The sequence below is a fragment of the Bufo bufo genome, chromosome 6 (assembly GCF_905171765.1).
Source record: "Bufo bufo chromosome 6, aBufBuf1.1, whole genome shotgun sequence".
In the NCBI taxonomy this organism is placed as follows: Eukaryota; Metazoa; Chordata; class Amphibia; order Anura; family Bufonidae; genus Bufo; species Bufo bufo.
The window spans coordinates 358,944,761-358,963,023 of record NC_053394.1 but is presented as its reverse complement, the minus strand read 5'-3'; the positions used below and the strand labels follow the sequence as shown (position 1 = coordinate 358,963,023).

General features: G+C 42.4%; 1 protein-coding gene and 1 long non-coding RNA gene across 2 annotated transcripts in view; one reads left to right on the top strand and one right to left on the bottom strand.

Moving 5' to 3' along the window:
- The window catches only part of LOC121005295 (proton channel OTOP3-like), a 98,989-nt gene that overhangs the window by 15,030 nt on the left and 65,696 nt on the right, over nt 1-18,263 (bottom strand). The window lies entirely within an intron of this gene.
- Nucleotides 2,044-14,141, top strand: LOC121005296. Its single transcript, XR_005779905.1, has 3 exons — nt 2,044-2,055; nt 3,975-3,979; nt 14,042-14,141. It is a non-coding gene; the product is annotated as an uncharacterized LOC121005296 (long non-coding RNA).

Genomic DNA, 18,263 nt, shown 5'->3' with positions numbered 1-18,263 from the left:
GAGGGCATAACTACTGTGAGGGGAGCACAATGAGGGCATAACTTGTAAAGGGGGCACAATAAAGAGATAAATACTTTAAGGGGGCACAATGTGGGTATAACTACTGTGAAAGTTGTACAATGAGGGCATAAATACTGTGAGGGGGCAGAGTATGGGCATACAGTAACTACCGTGAGGGGGAAAATATCTGGACAAAACTACTGTGAAGATTGTACAATGAGGGCAGTTCTTTTGTTACAGTGGCTCTGCTGTCCCAAATCAACAGACCAGGTGCTCTCTCCACGACACACCCACTGCCGGTAAAGTCACAGTATTAAATAACAAATAATTTAGAGGGCACTCAAATATCTGGCATTGCAGGGAACCATATGGATGCCTAAAAATATTTATTCAATACATATATATACGTTAAAATCAGTGCACAATTTCAATAAATGAAAAAATACAAGAATACAAAAAAAAATAAAAAAATTGAAAAAAATATACACTGCTCAAAAAAATAAAGGGAACACTTAAACAACACAATGTAACTCCAAGTCAATCACACTTCTGTGAAATCAAACTGTCCACTTAGGAAGCAACACTGAGTGACAATCAATTTCACATGCTGTTGTGCAAATGGGATAGACAACAGGTGGAAATTATAGGCAATTAGCAAGACACCCCCAATAAAGGAGTGGTTCTGCAGGTGGTGACCTCAGATCACTTCTCAGTTCCTATGCTTCCTGGCTGATGTTTTGGTCACTTTTGAATGCTGGCGGTGCTTTCACTCTAGTGGTAGCATGAGACGGAGTCAGGTAGTGCAGCTTATCCAGGATGGCACATCAATGCGAGCTGTGGCAAGAAGGTTTGCTGTGTCTGTCAGCGTAGTGTCCAGAGCATGGAGGCGCTACCAGGAGACAGGCCAGTACATCAGGAGTCGTGGAGGAGGCCGTAAGAGGGCAACAACCCAGCAGCAGGACCGCTACCTCCGCCTTTGTGCAAGGAGGAACAGGAGGAACACTGCCAGAGCCCTGCAAAATGACCTCCAGCAGGCCACAAATGTGCATGTGTCTGCTCAAACAGTCAGAAACAGACTCCATGAGGGTGATATGAGGGCCCGACGTCCACAGGTGGGGGTTGTGCCTACAGCCCAACACCGTGCAGGACGTTTGGCATTTGCCAGAGAACACCAAGATTGGCAAATTTGCAAGTGGCACCCTGTGCTCTTCACAGATGAAAGCAGGTTCACACTGAGCACATGTGACAGACGTGACAGAGTCTTGAGACGCCGTGGAGAACGTTCTGCTGCCTGCAACATCCTCCAGCATGACCGGTTTCGCATTGGGTCAGTAATGGTGTGGGGTGGCATTTCTTTGGAGGACCGCACAGCCCTCCATGTGCTCGCCAGAGGTAGCCTGACTGCCATTAGGTACCGAGATGAGATCCTCAGACCCCTTGTGAGACCATATGCTGGTGCGGTTGGCCCTGGGTTCCTCCTAATGCAAGACAATGCTAGACCTCATGTGGCTGGAGTGTGTCAGCAGTTCCTGCAAGACGAAGGCATTGATGCTATGGACTGGCCCGCTCGTTCCCCAGACCTGAATCCAATTGAGCACATCTGGGACATCATGTCTCGCTCTATCCACCAACGTCACGTTGCACCACAGACTGTCCAGGAGTTGGCAGATGCTTTAGTCCAGGTCTGGGAGGAGATCCCTCAGGAGACCCTCCGCCACCTCATCAGGAGCATGCACAGGCATTATAGGGAGGTCATACAGGCACGTGGAGGCCACACACACTACTGAGCCTCATTTTGACTTGTTTTAAGGACATTACATCAAAGTTGGATCAGCCTGTAGTGTGTTTTTCCACTTTAATTTTGAGTGTGACTCCAAATCCAGACCTCCATGGGTTGAAAAATTTGATTTACATTTTTTAATTTTTGTGTGATTTTGTTGTCAGCACATTCAACTATGTAAAGAACAAAGTATTTCAGAAGAATATTTAATTAATTCAGATCTAGGATGTGTTATTTTTGTGTTCCCTTTATTTTTTTGAGCAGTGTATAAGAAAGTGAAAAATGATCAAAATATATCAGCAATGTCAATAAATTGGCAATATAATAAAAGAGTAATGATATAATCTCAGTAATAATATGACATTAGATTATGTATATCACTCTTAAAAACCCATGATTAGCAACTTCATGATTGCATAATGTAATTGATGTTATTTAGTAATATATAATATCTGAAAAGGCAAATCAGCGTTTTTTTTCGAATGAATCAAGTGGATCTGAATAGTACTATATGCATAAATACTCTATAAGGCCTCATGCACACGGACGTTTTTTTTTGCGGTCTGCAAAACGGATTTCCGTTGTTCCGTGTTCCGTGACCGTTTTTTCGTCCGTGGGTCTTCCTTGATTTTTGGAGGATCCACGGACATGGAAAAAAAAGTCGTTTTGGTGTCCGCCTGGCCGTGCGGAGCCAAATGGATCCGTCCTGACTTACAATGTAAGTCAATGGGGACGGATCCGTTTGACGTTGACACAATATAGTGCAATTGCAAACGGATCCGTCCCCCATTGACTTTCAATGTAAAGTCAGGAGTCCCTATTATACCATCGGATCAGAGTTTTCTCCAATCCGATGGTATATTTTAACTTGAAGCGTCCCCATCACCATGGGAACGCCTCTATGTTAGAATATACCATCGGATTTGAGTTAGATCGTGAAACTCAGATCCGACAGTATATTCTAACACAGAGGCGTTCCCATAGTGATGGGGACGCTTCAAGTTAGAATATACTGAGAACTGTGTAATAACTGCCCCCTGCTGCCTGGCAGCACCCGATCTCTTACAGGGGACTGTGATCCGCACAATTAACCCCTCAGGTGCCGCAGTTTTAAATTCATTGGTGGCCAGTACGGCCCCCCCCTCCCAGCCTCCCCCCCTCCCCTGTATTACAGTACATTCATTGGTGGCCAGTGGGCCCCCCTCCCTCCCCTGTATTACAGTACATTCATTGGTGGCCAGTGGGCCCCCCCTCCCTCCCCTGTATTACAGTACATTCATTGGTGGCCAGTGGGCCCCCCTCCCTCCCCTGTATTACAGTACATTCATTGGTGGCCAGTGGGCCCCCCTCCCTCCCCTGTATTACAGTACATTCATTGGTGGCCAGTGCGGCCCCCCTCCCTCCCCCTCCTAATTAAAATCCCCCCCATCATTGGTGGCAGCGGAGAGTTCCGATCGGAGTCCCAGTTTAATCGCTGGAACTCCGATCGGTAACCATGGCAACCAGGACGCTACTGCAGTCCTGGTTGCCATGGTTACTTAGCAATTTGTAGAAGCATTATACTTACCTGCGAGCTGCGATGTCTGTGACCGGCCGAGCGCTCCTCCTACTGGTAAGTGAAAGGTCTGTGCAGCGCATTGCTTATAGCACAGACCTGTCACACTGGCCACCAATGAATGTACTGTAATACAGGGTGAGGGAGGGGGGGCCCACTGGCCACCAATGAATGTACTGTAATACAGGGGAGGGGGGGCCGCACTGGCCACCAATGAATTTAAAACTGGGGAGGGAGGGGGGTGTGCCCCCTCCTGCCTGGCAGCACCTGATCTCTTACAGGGGCCTATGATACACACAATTTATCCCTCAGGTACCCCTCAGGACTGTAAGAGATCGGGTGCTGCCAGGCAGCAGGGGGCAGTCATGTACACAGTTCGTAGTATATTCTAACTTGAAGCGTCTCCATCACTATGGGAACGCCTCTGTGTTAGAATATACTGTCGGATCTGAGTTTTCACGAAGTGAAAACTCAGCTCTGAAAAAGCTTTTATGCAGACGGATCTGCGGATCCGTCTGTGTGAAAGTAGCCTACGGCCACGGACCACGGACGCGGATGCCAATCTTGTGTGCATCCGTGTTTTTTAACGGACCCATTGACTTGAATGTGTCCGTGAACCGCTGTCCATCCAAAAAATAGGACAGGTCTTTTTTGGACGGACAGGAAACACGGATCACGGCCGCGGATGAACAACGGTGCATTTTCCGAGTTTTCAACTGACCCATTGAAAGTCAATAGGTTCGCAGAAAATCACAGAAAACGGAACAAAGCCACGGATGCACACAACGGTCGTGTGCATGAGGCCTAATACGTATTATTTCATATAATTAGCCAGCTGATATTGTGATATACTAATCAATGTCCAGTTTATCTTGCATGAATCTCCTTATGTACTTCTCAATTAGGCTGACATCAGTATATTAGTATTGTGTAAAAAATAATTGATATCCTCTATATGAAGACAGATTTCTGTTGTTGTTAGTCTTTAAAGGAGCAGCATTTGATACAATCTATGGTTATTAATGATGGTTAGTATAACATAGACGTGCCATTATGTTACCAATCCGGCTCGGTTCTTTTGGCGTCCCACGTGGCATCCCACGTGTTTGGAAGCTGTTGATATGTTTGGCCGTTAAAAGCCAGCTGATAGATGGTTGGTTTGGAGCGCTCCGCTTGCTGTAAAGAGTTTGATTGTGCAAAGTTCAATGATTTATAGATAGATTGTAACTGCTCTCATATTGACTGCCTGCAGAATTCACACCAAATGCGTTTCGGAGCCTCGTGCTCCTTCTTCAGTGGTAGGCAGTGAGCATCTTTCTGGATCATTTTTAAGTTAGTTATTTAATTGGGCGGAGGTGTTTGTTGCAGTACCAAAGATGTGAACTGGATCTTCTTAATTCAACAGATGATATTATAATGCCTCCTATATACACTGCTCAAAAAAATAAAGGGAACACTTAAACAACACAATGTAACTCCAAGTCAATCACACTTCTGTGAAATCAAACTGTCCACTTAGGAAGCAACACTGAGTGACAATCAATTTCACATGCTGTTGTGCAAATGGGATAGACAACAGGTGGAAATTATAGGCAATTAGCAAGACTCCCCCAATAAAAGAGTGGTTCTGCAGGTGGTGACCGGAGACCACTTCTCAGTTCCTATGCTTCCTGGCTGATGTTTTGGTCACTTTTGAATGCTGGCGGTGCTTTCACTCTAGTGGTAGCATGAGACGGAGTCTACAACCCACACAAGTGGCTCAGGTAGTGCAGCTTATCCAGGATGGCACATCAATGCAAGCTGTGGCAAGAAGGTTTGCTGTGTCTGTCAGTGTAGTGTCCAGAGCATGAAGGCGCTACCAGGAGACAGGCCAGTACATCAGGAGACGTGGAGGAGGCCGTAGGAGGGCAACAACCCAGCAGCAGGACCGCTACCTCCGCCTTTGTGCAAGGAGGAACAGGAGGAGCACTGCCAGAGCCCTGCAAAATGACCTCCAGCAGGCCACAAATGTGCATGTGTCTGCTCAAACGGTCAGAAACAGACTCCATGAGGGTGATATAAGGGCCCGACGTCCACAGGTGGGGGTTGTGCAGGACGTTTGGCATTTGCCAGAGAACGCCAAGATTGGCAAATTCACCACTGGCGCCCTGTGCTCTTCACAGATGAAAGCAGGTTCACACTGAGCACATGTGACAGACGTGATAGAGTCTTGAGACGCCGTGGAGAACGTTCTGCTGCCTGCAACATCCTCCAGCATGACCGGTTTCGCATTGGGTCAGTAATGGTGTGGGGTGGCATTTCTTTGGAGGGCCGCACAGCCCTCCATGTGCTCGCCAGATGTAGCCTGACTGCCATTAGGTACCGAGATGAGATCCTCAGACCCCTTGTGAGACCATATGCTGGTGCGGTTGGCCCTGGGTTCCTCCTAATGCAAGACAATGCTAGACCTCATGTGGCTGGAGTGTGTCAGCAGTTCCTGCAAGACAAAGGCATTGATGCTATGGACTGGCCCGCCCGTTCCCCAGACCTGAATCCAATTGAGCACATCTGGGACATCATGTCTCGCTCTATCCACCAACGTCACGTTGCACCACAGACTGTCCAGGAGTTGGCAGATGCTTTAGTCCAGGTCTGGGAGGAGATCCCTCAGGAGACCGTCCGCCACCTCATCAGGAGCATGCACAGGCGTTGTAGGGAGGTCATACAGGCACGTGGAGGCCACACACACTATTGAGCCTCATTTTGACTTGTTTTAAGGACATTACATCAAAGTTGGATCAGCCTGTAGTGTGTTTTTCCACTTTAATTTTGAGTGTGACTCCAATTCCAGACCTCCATGGGTTGAAAAATTTGATTTCCATTTTGTAATTTTTGTGTGATTTTGTTGTCAGCACATTCAACTCTGTAAAGAACAAAGTATTTCAGAAGAATATTTAATTAATTCAGATCTAGGATGTGTTATTTTTGTGTTCCCTTTATTTTTTTGAGCAGTGTATATCCTATGAGGCAACATAAACATTTGGTCTTGAATGTGTAAAGCCAAAAAACAATGACTTTCTATAGACAAGACAATAATAAATACTCATAGGGATTAAGGTTGCATATTTCTAGGGACCATAAAAGGTACATTCATCAAACTAATGCACCTGCATTTTTGGTGCGTTTTTGATGCGTTTTCTTCACCTGTGTTTTTGGTGCGTTTTTGATGCGTTTTTGATGTGTTTTCTTCATTATAGATATTTATAGCTTACTATGAATATCTATAGATCTATAAATCCAGAGGAAAAAAAGAAGTCTGGTTTGAGAGCTGCACTTATACAAGCAGGCAAATAACGCGAGTTTGTGAGCGTTCGCGTGTTTGATTTCAAGTGTGTGTTTGTATTAAAGAGGACCTTTCATCAGAAAAAAGTGTGTGCAATTCTTATACTACCTTATCGGGCTGCTGCCACTGATGTCCGGACACTTTTTTTTTTTAAATAAGGACCCCCCGTTCGCCTGCTGTGCTTCCCGTTTGTTTCGTCGCCTCATATGCAAATGAGGCGACTTGGTTATAGTAGGCGTTGACATTTTAGTACTGCTGGGCGCGGTTATCTTCTCCATGGCAGCGAGCGCCCCGCTCTTAGCCAGGGAGAAGGAGCTCAAGTTCTCGCGAGAATCGAAGAAAACACCCTTCACAACAGTTGGCCAGATCAAGAACACTCTCCAGGAGGTAGGTGTTTGTGTGTCAAAGTCAACAATCAAGAGAAGACTTCACCAGAGTGAATACAGAGGGTTCACCACAAGATGTAAACCATTGGTGAGCCTCAAAAACAGGAAGGCCAGATTAGAGTTTGCCAAACGACAGCTAAAAAAGCCTTCACAGTTCTGGAACAACATCCTATGGACAGATGAGACCAAGATCAATGGCGTGGGCATGGCGTGGGCATGTATGGCTACCAATGGAACTGGTTCTCTTGTATTTATTGATGATGTGACTGCTGACAAAAGCAGCAGGATGAATTCTGAAGTGTATCGAGCAATATTATCTGCTCATATTCAGCCAAATGCTTCAGAACTCATTGGACGGCGCTTCACAGTGCAGATGGACAATGACCCAAAGCATACTGCAAAAGCAACCAAAGAGTTTTTTAAGGGAAAGAAGTGGAATGTTATGCAATGGCCAAGTCAATCACCGGACCTGAATCCGATTGAGCATGCATTTCACTTTCTGAAGACAAAACTGAAGGGAAAATGCCCCAAGAACAAGCAGGAACTGAAGACAGTTGCAGTAGAGGCCTGGCAGAGCATCACCAGGGATGAAACCCAACTTGTTTGTTTTATTTCAAATCCATTGTGGTGGTGTATAGAGCCAAAAAATGTGTTGATGTTCCAATATTTATGGACCTGACTGTATGTGTTCCATTATTGACAACACAGTCCAGTGCACATCTTGCATGATTTATTCAGTCCTGGAACAGCTGTTTGAGGGTGTATATCTTTGTTCAAAATGTGAGCAAATTGCCCGTTTGGAATCGCACATCGAGTATCTAACCGGGCGAGATCGAGTATCTAACCGGGTGAGTTTTAACACTGAGAAGCATTGACAATTTGGAAAAGAGTTTGCTGCTCACTGAGCAAGCACTCTATAGGGTAGATGTGGGGGAGGGTGGTAGCGAGGAGGCTCAGGAAAGTGAGGTAGCTAGCTGGATAACAGTTAGAAAGCGGGGTAGAGGGAAGAGTGCCAGGGAGGCTAGCCCTGATCGGACACACCCCAACAAGTTTGCAAGGTTGGCAGATGAGGGGGATGTCAGTTCAGGGAGAGCACTGCTGCAGCCGGCTACAGGCTCTATCATAGGGATGGGCTGCACCTCAATGGGGAAGGGGCAGCTGTGTTGGGGAGAAGATGGCTAGAAGGTTGGAGGAATGTTTAAACTAGGGACTGTGGGAGGGTAATTACGTTATAGGATGGGAAGATAGTGCAGATAGAGACCAGGGCAAGGTAATGGGACTGGGGGAGGAATGGAAGGAGGGACTAGAACAGTTCAGAAGGAAAGGTGTAGGGTAAAAATATACATAAACCTCTTAATTGTATGTATACTAATGCCAGAAACCTGACTAATAAAACTGGTAAATTGAAATTAGTGATGTGTGAGGAGGACTATGACATAGTGGGAATAACTGAGACATGGCTGGATGATAGCTATGACTGGGCAGTTAATGTACAGGGTTACAGTCTGTTTAGAAAGGATCACAAAAACCGGAGAGGAGGAGGGGTCCGCCTTAATGTAAAGTCCTGTCTAAGGCTAATTTCACACTAGTGTTTTTGCTGGATCCGGCAGGGTCCAGCATAAACGCTTCCGTTACTGATAATACAACCATCTGCATCCGTTTGAACGGATCCGGTTGTATTATCTTTAACATATTTTTAACATTGCCAAAACGGATCCGTCATTAACTCTATTGTAAGTCAATGGGGGACGGATGCGTTTTCTATTGTGGCAAATTGTGCCAGAGAAAACTGATCCGTCCCCATTGACTTTCATTGGGGTCATGACGGATGGATGAAAAGCAAAATACAACATGTTGCGGTTTGCTCTCCGGTCTGGGAACGCAACTAAAAGGAACGGAATGCATTTTGGAGCATTCCGTTCTGTTCAGTTCAGTTTTGTCCCCATTTTTTTTCGGTATTGAGCCCCTATGACGGAACTCAATACCGGAAAACTTAAATGCTAGTGTGAAAGTACCCTAAAGCCCACACAAGATATACAGTGCCTTGCAAAAGTATTTACCCCCTTGACTTTTTTTCCTGTTTTGTTACATTACAGCCTTAAGTTCAATGTTTTGTTAATTTGAATTTTATGTGATGGATCAGAACACAATAGTTTAAGTTGGTGATGTGAAATGAGAAAAATATATAAATAAAACTATTGTTTAGAAATAGAAAACAGAAAATTGGCATGTGCATATGTATTCACCCCCTTTGTTAGGAAGCCCATAAAAAGCTCTGGTGCAACCAATTACTTTCAGAAGTCACATAATTAGTGAAATGATGTCCACCTGTGTGCAATCTAAGTGTCACACGATCTGTCATTACATATACAGACCTTTTTTGAAAGGCCCCAGAGGCTGCAACACCTAAGCAAGAGGCATCACTAACCAAACACTGCCATGAAGACCAAGGAACTCTCCAAACAAGTAAGGGACAATGTTGTTGAGAAGTACAAGTCAGGGTTAGGTTATAAAAAAAATATCCAAATCTTTGATGATCCCCAGGAGCACCATCAAATCTATCATAACCAAATGTAAAGAACGTGGCACAACAGCAAACCTGCCAAGAGACGGCCGCCCACCAAAACTCACGGACTGGGCAAGGAGGGCATTAATCAGAGAGGCAGCACAGAGACCTAAGGTAACCCTGGAGGAGCTGCAGAGTTCCACAGCAGAGACTGGAGTATCTGTACATAGGACGACAATAAGCCGTACGCTCCATAGAGTTGGGCTTTATGGCAGAGTGGCCAGAAGAAAGCTATTACTTTCAGCAAAAAAACAAAAAGGCACGTTGTGAGTTTGCGAAAAGGCATGTGGGAGACTCCCAAAATGTATGGAGGAAGGTGCTCTGGTCTGATGAGACTAAAATTGAATTTTTCAGCCATCAAAGAAAACGCTACTGTATGTCTGGTGCAAACCCAACAAACACCATCCCCACAGTGAAACATGACGGTGGCAGCATCATGCTGTGGGGATGGGACTGGGAAACTGGTCAGAGTTGAGGGAAAGATGGATGGTGCTAAATACAGGGATATTCTTGAGCAAAACCTGAGGCTAGGACGGAGGTTCGCCTTCCAGCAGGACAATGACCCCAAACACACTGCTAAAGCAACACTTGAGTGGTTTAAGGGGAAACATGTAAATGTGTTGGAATGGCCTAGTCAAAGCCGAGATCTCAATACAATAGAAAATCTGTGGTCAGACTTAAAGATTGCTGTCCACAAGCGCAAACCATCCAACTTGAAGGAGCTGGAGCAGTTTTGCAAGGAGGAATGGGCAAAAATCCCAGTGATAAGATGTGGCAAGCTCATAGAGACTTATCCAAAGCGACTTGGAGCTGTGATTGCCGCAAAAGGTGGCTCTACAAAGTATTGACTTTGGTCAACCAATATTAACCGGACAGAATAAATATCGAATAAATCGAAAAAACGGACCCCCAAGGAGTCATAATAATCACCAAAAAATGAAACTGACTTTCGTATATATGAAAATCCAAAAGACTATATTATAAATATATATAAACAATACATACATGCATGATAAAAGAAGGCAGCACAAGGCAGGACACACAGATGAGGAGCAGGACCCAAGGAGAGGCCGGGAGATCAGTGCACAAAAATAACAACAGGGAAAAAAGAATGCTAGCTAAAAAAGCATACCTCAAAACCTCATGCCAGCAACGCCCCAAACAAAGTGCAAAGGAGGCAATTGCAGAGATTGAGGTTAAAGTACAAGGACAAGATTAAACATACCCTGAGTGGTGCAAAGATCTCTCAGCCGACTCCTGACCCATGATAAAAGAAGGCAGCACAAGGCAGGACACACAGATGAGGAGCAGGACCCAAGGAGAGGCCGGGAGATCAGTGCACGAAAATAACAACAGGGAAAAAAGAATGCTAGCTAAAAAAGCATACCTCAAAACCTCATGACAGCAACGCCCCAAACAAAGTGCAAAGGAGGCAATTGTAGAGATTGAGGTTAAAGTACAAGGACAAGATTAAACATACCCTGAGTGGTGCAAAGATCTCTCGGCCGACTCCTGACCCAACGCCGTTTCGCCAGTAAACCAGGCTTCTTCCGGAGATATGAGATTGTTTGGGGCGTTGCTGTCATGAGGTTTTGAGGTATGCTTTTTTAGCTAGCATTCTTTTTTCCCTGTTGTTATTTTCGTGCACTGATCTCCCGGCCTCTCCTTGGGTCCTGCTCCTCATCTGTGTGTCCTGCCTTGTGCTGCCATCTTTTATCATGGGTCAGGAGTCGGCCGAGAGATCTTTGCACCACTCAGGGTATGTTTAATCTTGTCCTTGTACTTTAACCTCAATCTCTGCAATTGCCTCCTTTGCACTTTGTTTGGGGTGTTGCTGGCATGAGGTTTTGAGGTATGCTTTTTTAGCTAGCATTCTTTTTTTCCCTGTTTTTATTTTCGTGCACTGATCTCCCGGCCTCTCCTTGGGTCCTGCTCCTCATCTGTGTGTCCTGCCTTGTGCTGCCTTCTTTTATCATGCATGTATGTATTGTTCATATATATTTATAATAAAGTCTTTTGGATTTTCTTATATACGAAAGTCAGTTTCCTTTTTTGGTGATTAAAGTATTGACTTTAGAGGGGTGAATAGTTGCACACATTGACTTTTTCTGTTATTTTGTCCTATTTGTTGTTTGCTTCACAATAAAAATAAAAAAACATCTTCAAAGTTGTGGGCAAGTTCTGTAAATGAAATGATGCAAATCTTTAAACAATCCATGTTAATTCTAGGTTGTGAGACACTAAAGCACGAAAAAAGTCAAGGGGGTTAATGATTTTGCAATGCACTGTAAGTGAGGGACATGAACATGTGGAGTCATTGTGGGTAGAAATACATGGAAGCAAAAACAATCATAAAATACTAATAGGAGTTTATTATAAACCATCTAATATACCAGAGTCCACAGAAAATCTGCTACTAAACGAGATAGACGAGGCAGATCATAATGAGGTGGTTATTATGGGGGAATTCAACTACCCAGATATAGACTGGGAAACTAAAACCTGTATATCTCATAAAGGAAACAGGAAACAGGTTCTTGGCAATAACCAAAGATAATTACCTTTCCCAACTGGTTCAGGACCCGACTAGAGGAAGGCCATACTGGACTTAGTATTAACCAATAGACCTGACAGAACAACAGATGTGCAGGTTTGGGGACACCTCGGAAATAGTGACTATAAAGTAATAACCTTCCAATTGTCATTCAAAAGAGTGTTTCTTCAGGGAGGAACAAAAATAACAAACTTCAAAAAAAGCTAAATTTAGCCAACTAAGAGAGGCCATATGCCTAACTAATCGGGACAAAGTCCTCAAAAATAAAAATACAGCCACAAAATGGGATATTTTTAAAAGCATCCTAAAATCTAATTGTGAGAGGTACCTACCTTATGGGAATAAAAGGTTAAGGAACAAGAAAAAACCAATGTGGATAAATATTAATGTAAAGAAAGCAATAAATGACAAAAAGAAAGCATTTAAATCACTAAAACAGGAGGGTAGCGAGGAAGCACTGAAATATTATAGGGAAAAAAATTGAATATGTAAAAAACAAATAAAAGCAGCCAAACTAGAGACAGAGATTAATTGCCATAGAGAGCAAAACTAACCCTAAAATGTTCTTCAATTATATACATGGTAAAAAGTATAAATCTGAAGGTGTTGGCCCTCTACAGATTAATGAGGGGGGAGTTGCAGAGAGCGATGAGGAGAAAGCAAAGCTATTAAATATTTTTTTCTCCACTGTATTCACTGAGGAAAATAAACTGTCAGATGAAATGCAGAAAGTAAATTCCCCATTAAAAGTGCCCTGTCTGACCCAGGAAGAAGTACAGCGGCGTCTTAAAAATATTAAAATAGACAAATCACCAGGACCAGATGGCATACACCCCCGTATCCTAAGAGAATTAAGTAATATCATAGCCAGACCCTTATTTCTGATATTCAAGGACTCTATACTGACAGGGAGTGTTCCACAGGATTGGCGCATAGCAAATGTGGTGCCAATATTCAAAAAGGGTCTAAAATTAGAGCCCGGAAACTAAAGGCCGGTAAGTTTAACATCTGTCGTGGGTAAACTGTTTGAAAGTTTTCTAAGCGATGCTATCTTGGAGTACCTCAATGAAAATAATCAAATAACGCCATATCAGCATGGCTTCATGAGGGATCGGTCATGTCAAACTAATTTAATCAGTTTCTATCAGGAGGTAAATTCTAGACTTGACAGCGGCGAATCAATGGATGTTGTATATCTGGACTTCTCCAAAGCATTTGACACTGTACTGCATAAAAGGTTAGTATATAAAATGAGAATGCTTGGACTGGGAGAAAATGTCTGTATGTGGGTAAGTAACTGGCTCAGTGATAGAAAACAGAGGGTGGTTATTATTGGTAAACACCCAGATTGGGTCACTGTCACTAGTGGAGTACCTCAGGGGTCAGTATTGGGCCCTATTCTCTTCAATATATTTATTAATGATCTTGTAGAAGGCTTGCACAGTAAAATATAAATTTTTGCAGATGACACTAAACTGTGTAAATTAATTAACATGAAAGAGGACAGTATACCGCTACAGAGAGAACTGGATAGATTGGAGGCTCGGGCAGAGAACTGGCAGATGAGGTTTAACACTGACAAATGTAAGGTTATGCACATGGGAAGGAATAATGCAAGTCACCCGTACATACTAAATGATAAAACACTGGGTAACACTGACATGGAAAAGGACCTAGGGATTTTAGTGAACAGCAAACTAAGCTGTAGAAACCAGTGTCAGGCAGCTTCTGCCAAGGCCAATAAGATAATGGGTTGCATCAAAAGGGGCATAGATGCCTGTGATGAGAACATAGTCCTACCACTTTACAAATCACTAGTCAGACCACACATGGAGTACTGTTTACAGTTCTGGGCTCCTGTGAACAAGGCAGGCATAGCAGAGTTGGAGAGGGTTAGGAGGAAGGCAACTAAAGTAATAACTGGAATGGGGGGACTACAGTACCCTGAAAGATTATCAAAATTAGAGTTATTCACTTTTGAAAAAAGACGACTGAGGGGAGATCTAATAACTATGTATAAATATATTAGGGGTCAGTACAGAGATCTCTCCCATCATTTCTTTATAGCCAGGACTGTGACAGTGACAAGGGGACATCCTCTGCGTCTGGAGAAAAGAAGGTTTGTACACAAACATAGAAGAGGATTCTTTATGGTAAGAGCAGTGAGACTATGGAACTGGAGAGTTCACTAAAAGAGTTCAAGAGGGGCCTGGATGTATTTCTGGAGAGTAATAATATTACAGGCTATAGCTACTAGAGAGGGGTCGTTGATCCAGGGAGTTATTCTGATTGCCTGATTGGAGTCGGGAAGGAATTTTTTTCCCCTTAACTGGGGAAAATTGGCTTCTACCTCAGTTTTTTTTTTTGCCTTCCTCTGGATCAACTTTCAGGATAACAGGCCGAACTGGATGGACAGATGTCTTTTTTCGGCCTTATAAACTATGTTACTATGTTAAATTAGTTATACTAGTCTAAAAAGACCATAACATGTATATTAAGATCTGCAAAAGTGTATAGAATGTGGAATCCCCCAAATGATTGTTCCTAATATGATATTAACTGAGTAAACATACTAGATACTTCTTGAAATGTATATTGTTAATTCGTATTCCAACATTATTATTAAATTGTGTTATTATGTTATATGGCTATACTTTTCCTTATTCTCTTTTTCTTTTTTCTCTTTTTTTGTGTCTCATTTCTTTTTTAGTTTTTTTCTTATTTAGTTGACAGGTAAAATACCCAAAAGAAAGGATGTACGTGGGGATTGGGGCCTACCAAGGAGGGGAGATTGAGGTGCTGGTAAAACAGCCGGACCTCGATGTCACGTCCCTGACTGGCCCAGGAATCCGAACAATTCCATCTCTGCGTTCAGACCTGCAGGAATTATAGTTTCAAATTCGAAGATTCTTCTTGACTCTACCCTGGACATATTGGCTATGTGATTGCCCCCTCTCCATGGTCTTCTGATTTTTTTCAAAGGCCACAAAGGTAAGTTTAGTGGGATCTTTATTATGGCAATCTTTAAAATGTTTTGAGACGGAATGTTGTTCAAATCCGTTTTTGATATTTGTGATATGTTCCGCTACTCTTTTCTTCAATGTTCCTTTTGTTCTCCCTATATATTGTTTGTGGCATGGACATTCCAATATATATATTAAATCACAGGTTAGACTGTCCCTAATCTCATAATGAAAGGAATTATGTGTGGAATATACTTGCGTGTTTTTTTGGGGAAAATTTGTAATTTTACAGTTGCTGTATCTACCTCACCTGTAGAAGCCTTTTAAGGATAGCCAATTGGGCTTTATCCCCGCTGTTTTTCTCTTTATAGTTGGTGCAATTTTTAAACCTAGGTTTGGAGCTTTAGTATATGTTATTTGGGGAGTGGTTGTTATTATAGATCCTACAACTTTATCTCTTAGAAGATGGTGCCAATGTTTCCTAATTATTTTTTCAATTGTCCTATATTGTGCATGAAATGGTAGTATAATACGAAAATTGTCATCCTTCTTATTTTCCTTTTTAGTAGTTGTAAAAAAACTATTTCTATTCATGTCTCTAACTTTATCTAAAGACGTTTCCAATATATTATTGGGATACTGCTTTGTTAAAACTGTTGTTTTAAATCTATGGCCTCATTCTCAAATTGTTCATTATCTGTACAATTAAGTTTGATTCTTCTGAATTGGCTGGTTGGGATATTTAATAACCACCTAGGGAGGTGGCAACTTGAATATAAAATATAACTAGTTTTCATAACCGGTTTTTGATACGTGCTACATACCAATTAGAGATGAGCGAATCGAATCAGGCAAAGTGGAATTCGATCCGAATTTCAGGAAAAATTTGATTTGCAACGAATGCAAATTTCCTCACGCTTCGTGGTAACGAATCACAATTTTTCCTAAAATGGTGGATTCAATGGTGGCTACACGTGTGAGGACATGGGGCAAGGGATTCTGGGAAGGCGGGCTGACCCATAATGCCATGCATGCAGCCAATCAGCAGCCAGCCCTGTGATGTCACAGCCCTATAAATACGGTGATCATCATAGAGTTTTCCAGTGTTCTGACTGCAGGGACAGACGTGAGAAGGCGCTAGGGACAGCAATAGGAAAAACCTCATTGTGAAAAAAAAATAACTAAAAAAGCGATTTGTAAGTGGAGGGAAAGGATAGGGAGGAATCATTTCACAGCATCTCAGTGCAGGGAGAGACGTCTGAAGTCGCTTGGGACAGTGCTAGAAAAACCCCATTGTGAAAAAAAAAAAGCTATTTACAAGTGCAGGGAAACATTATTTGGGGATCCAAATAGCCATTATACAGCTCTGGCATTCTAGCAATTTGTTCTTGTTATTGGTGTGCAAGTGCTATGTTGAAAAGCCTTTAGTGGCTTATTTCTTTGAAAAAAGAAAAATATATACGCATTTCACTTCTGCAGTTATTTGTGTAGAAAAAGTTGAGTGGCCTATTTCAGTACAGAAAGGAAAAATATATACGCATTTCACCTCTGCAGTTATATGTGGTGAGAGCGTTCAGTGTCCTATTTCAGTACAAAAAGGAAAAAAATATACGCACTTCACTGTTGCATTTATTTGTGAAAGAGTTTAGTGGCCTATTTCAGTACAAAAAGGAAAAATATATACGCATTTCACTTCTGCAGTTATATGTGGTGAAAGCGTTCAGTGTCCTATTTCAGTACAAAAAGGAAATAAATATACGCACTTTACTGTGGCATTTATTTATGAAAGAGTTTAGTGGCCTATTTCAGTACAAAAACAAAAAATATATATGCATTTCCCTTCTGCAGTTATATGTTATGAAAGCCTTCAGTGTCCTATTTCAGTACAAAAAGGAATAAAATATGCGCACGTTACTGTTGTATTTATTTGTGGTGAAAGAGTTTAGTGGCCTATTTCAGTACAGAAAGAAAAATATATTCTCAGTTCACTTCTGCAATTATAAGTGTTGAAAGCGTTTACTGTCCTATTTCAGTACAGAAAGAAAAAATATACGCACTTCACTGGTGCACTTATTTGTGGCAAAAGCGTTTAGTGGCCTATTTCAGTACAGAAGGAAAAATATACAGTACAGACCAAAAGTTTGGACACACCTTCTCATTCAAAGAGTTTTCTTTATTTTCATGACTATGAAAATTGTAGATTCACACTGAAGGCATCAAAACTATGAATTAACACATGTGGAATTATATACATAACAAACAAGTGTGAAACAACTGAAAATATGTCATATTCTAGGTTCTTCAAAGTAGCCACCTTTTGCTTTGATTACTGCTTTGCACACTCTTGGCATTCTCTTGATGAGCTTCAAGAGGTAGTACCCTGAAATGGTTTTCACTTCACAGGTGTGCCCTGTCAGGTTTAATAAGTGGGATTTCTTGCCTTATAAATGGGGTTGGGACCATCAGTTGCATTGAGGAGAAGTCAGGTGGATACACAGCTGATAGTCCTACTGAATAGACTGTTAGAATCTGTATTATGGCAAGAAAAAATCAGCTAAGTAAAGAAAAACGCGTGGCCATCATTACTTTAAGAAATGAAGGTCAGTCAGTCAGCCGAAAAATTGGGAAAACTTTGAAAGTAAGGGCTATTTGACCATGAAGGAGAGTGATGGGGTGATGCGCCAGATGACCTGGCCTGAACCCAATCGAGATGGTTTGGGGTGAGCTGGACCGCAGAGTGAAGGCAAAAGGGCCAACAAGTGCTAAGCATCTCTGGGAACTCCTTCAAGACTGTTGGAAGACCATTTCAGGGGACTACCTCTTGAAGCTCATCAAGAGAATGCCAAGAGTGTGCAAAGCAGTAATCAAAGCAAAAGGTGGCTACTTTGAAGAACCTAGAATATGACATATTTTCAGTTGTTTCACACTTGTTTGTTATATAATTCCACATGTGTTAATTCATAGTTTTGATGCATCATAGTCATGAAAATAAAGAAAACTCTTTGAATGAGAAGGTGTGTCCAAACTTTTGGTCTGTACTGTATATGCACTTCACTGGTGCATTTATTTCTGCTAAAAGCGTTTACTGGCCTATTTCAGTACAAAAAGAAAAATATATTCTCAGTTCACTTCTGCAG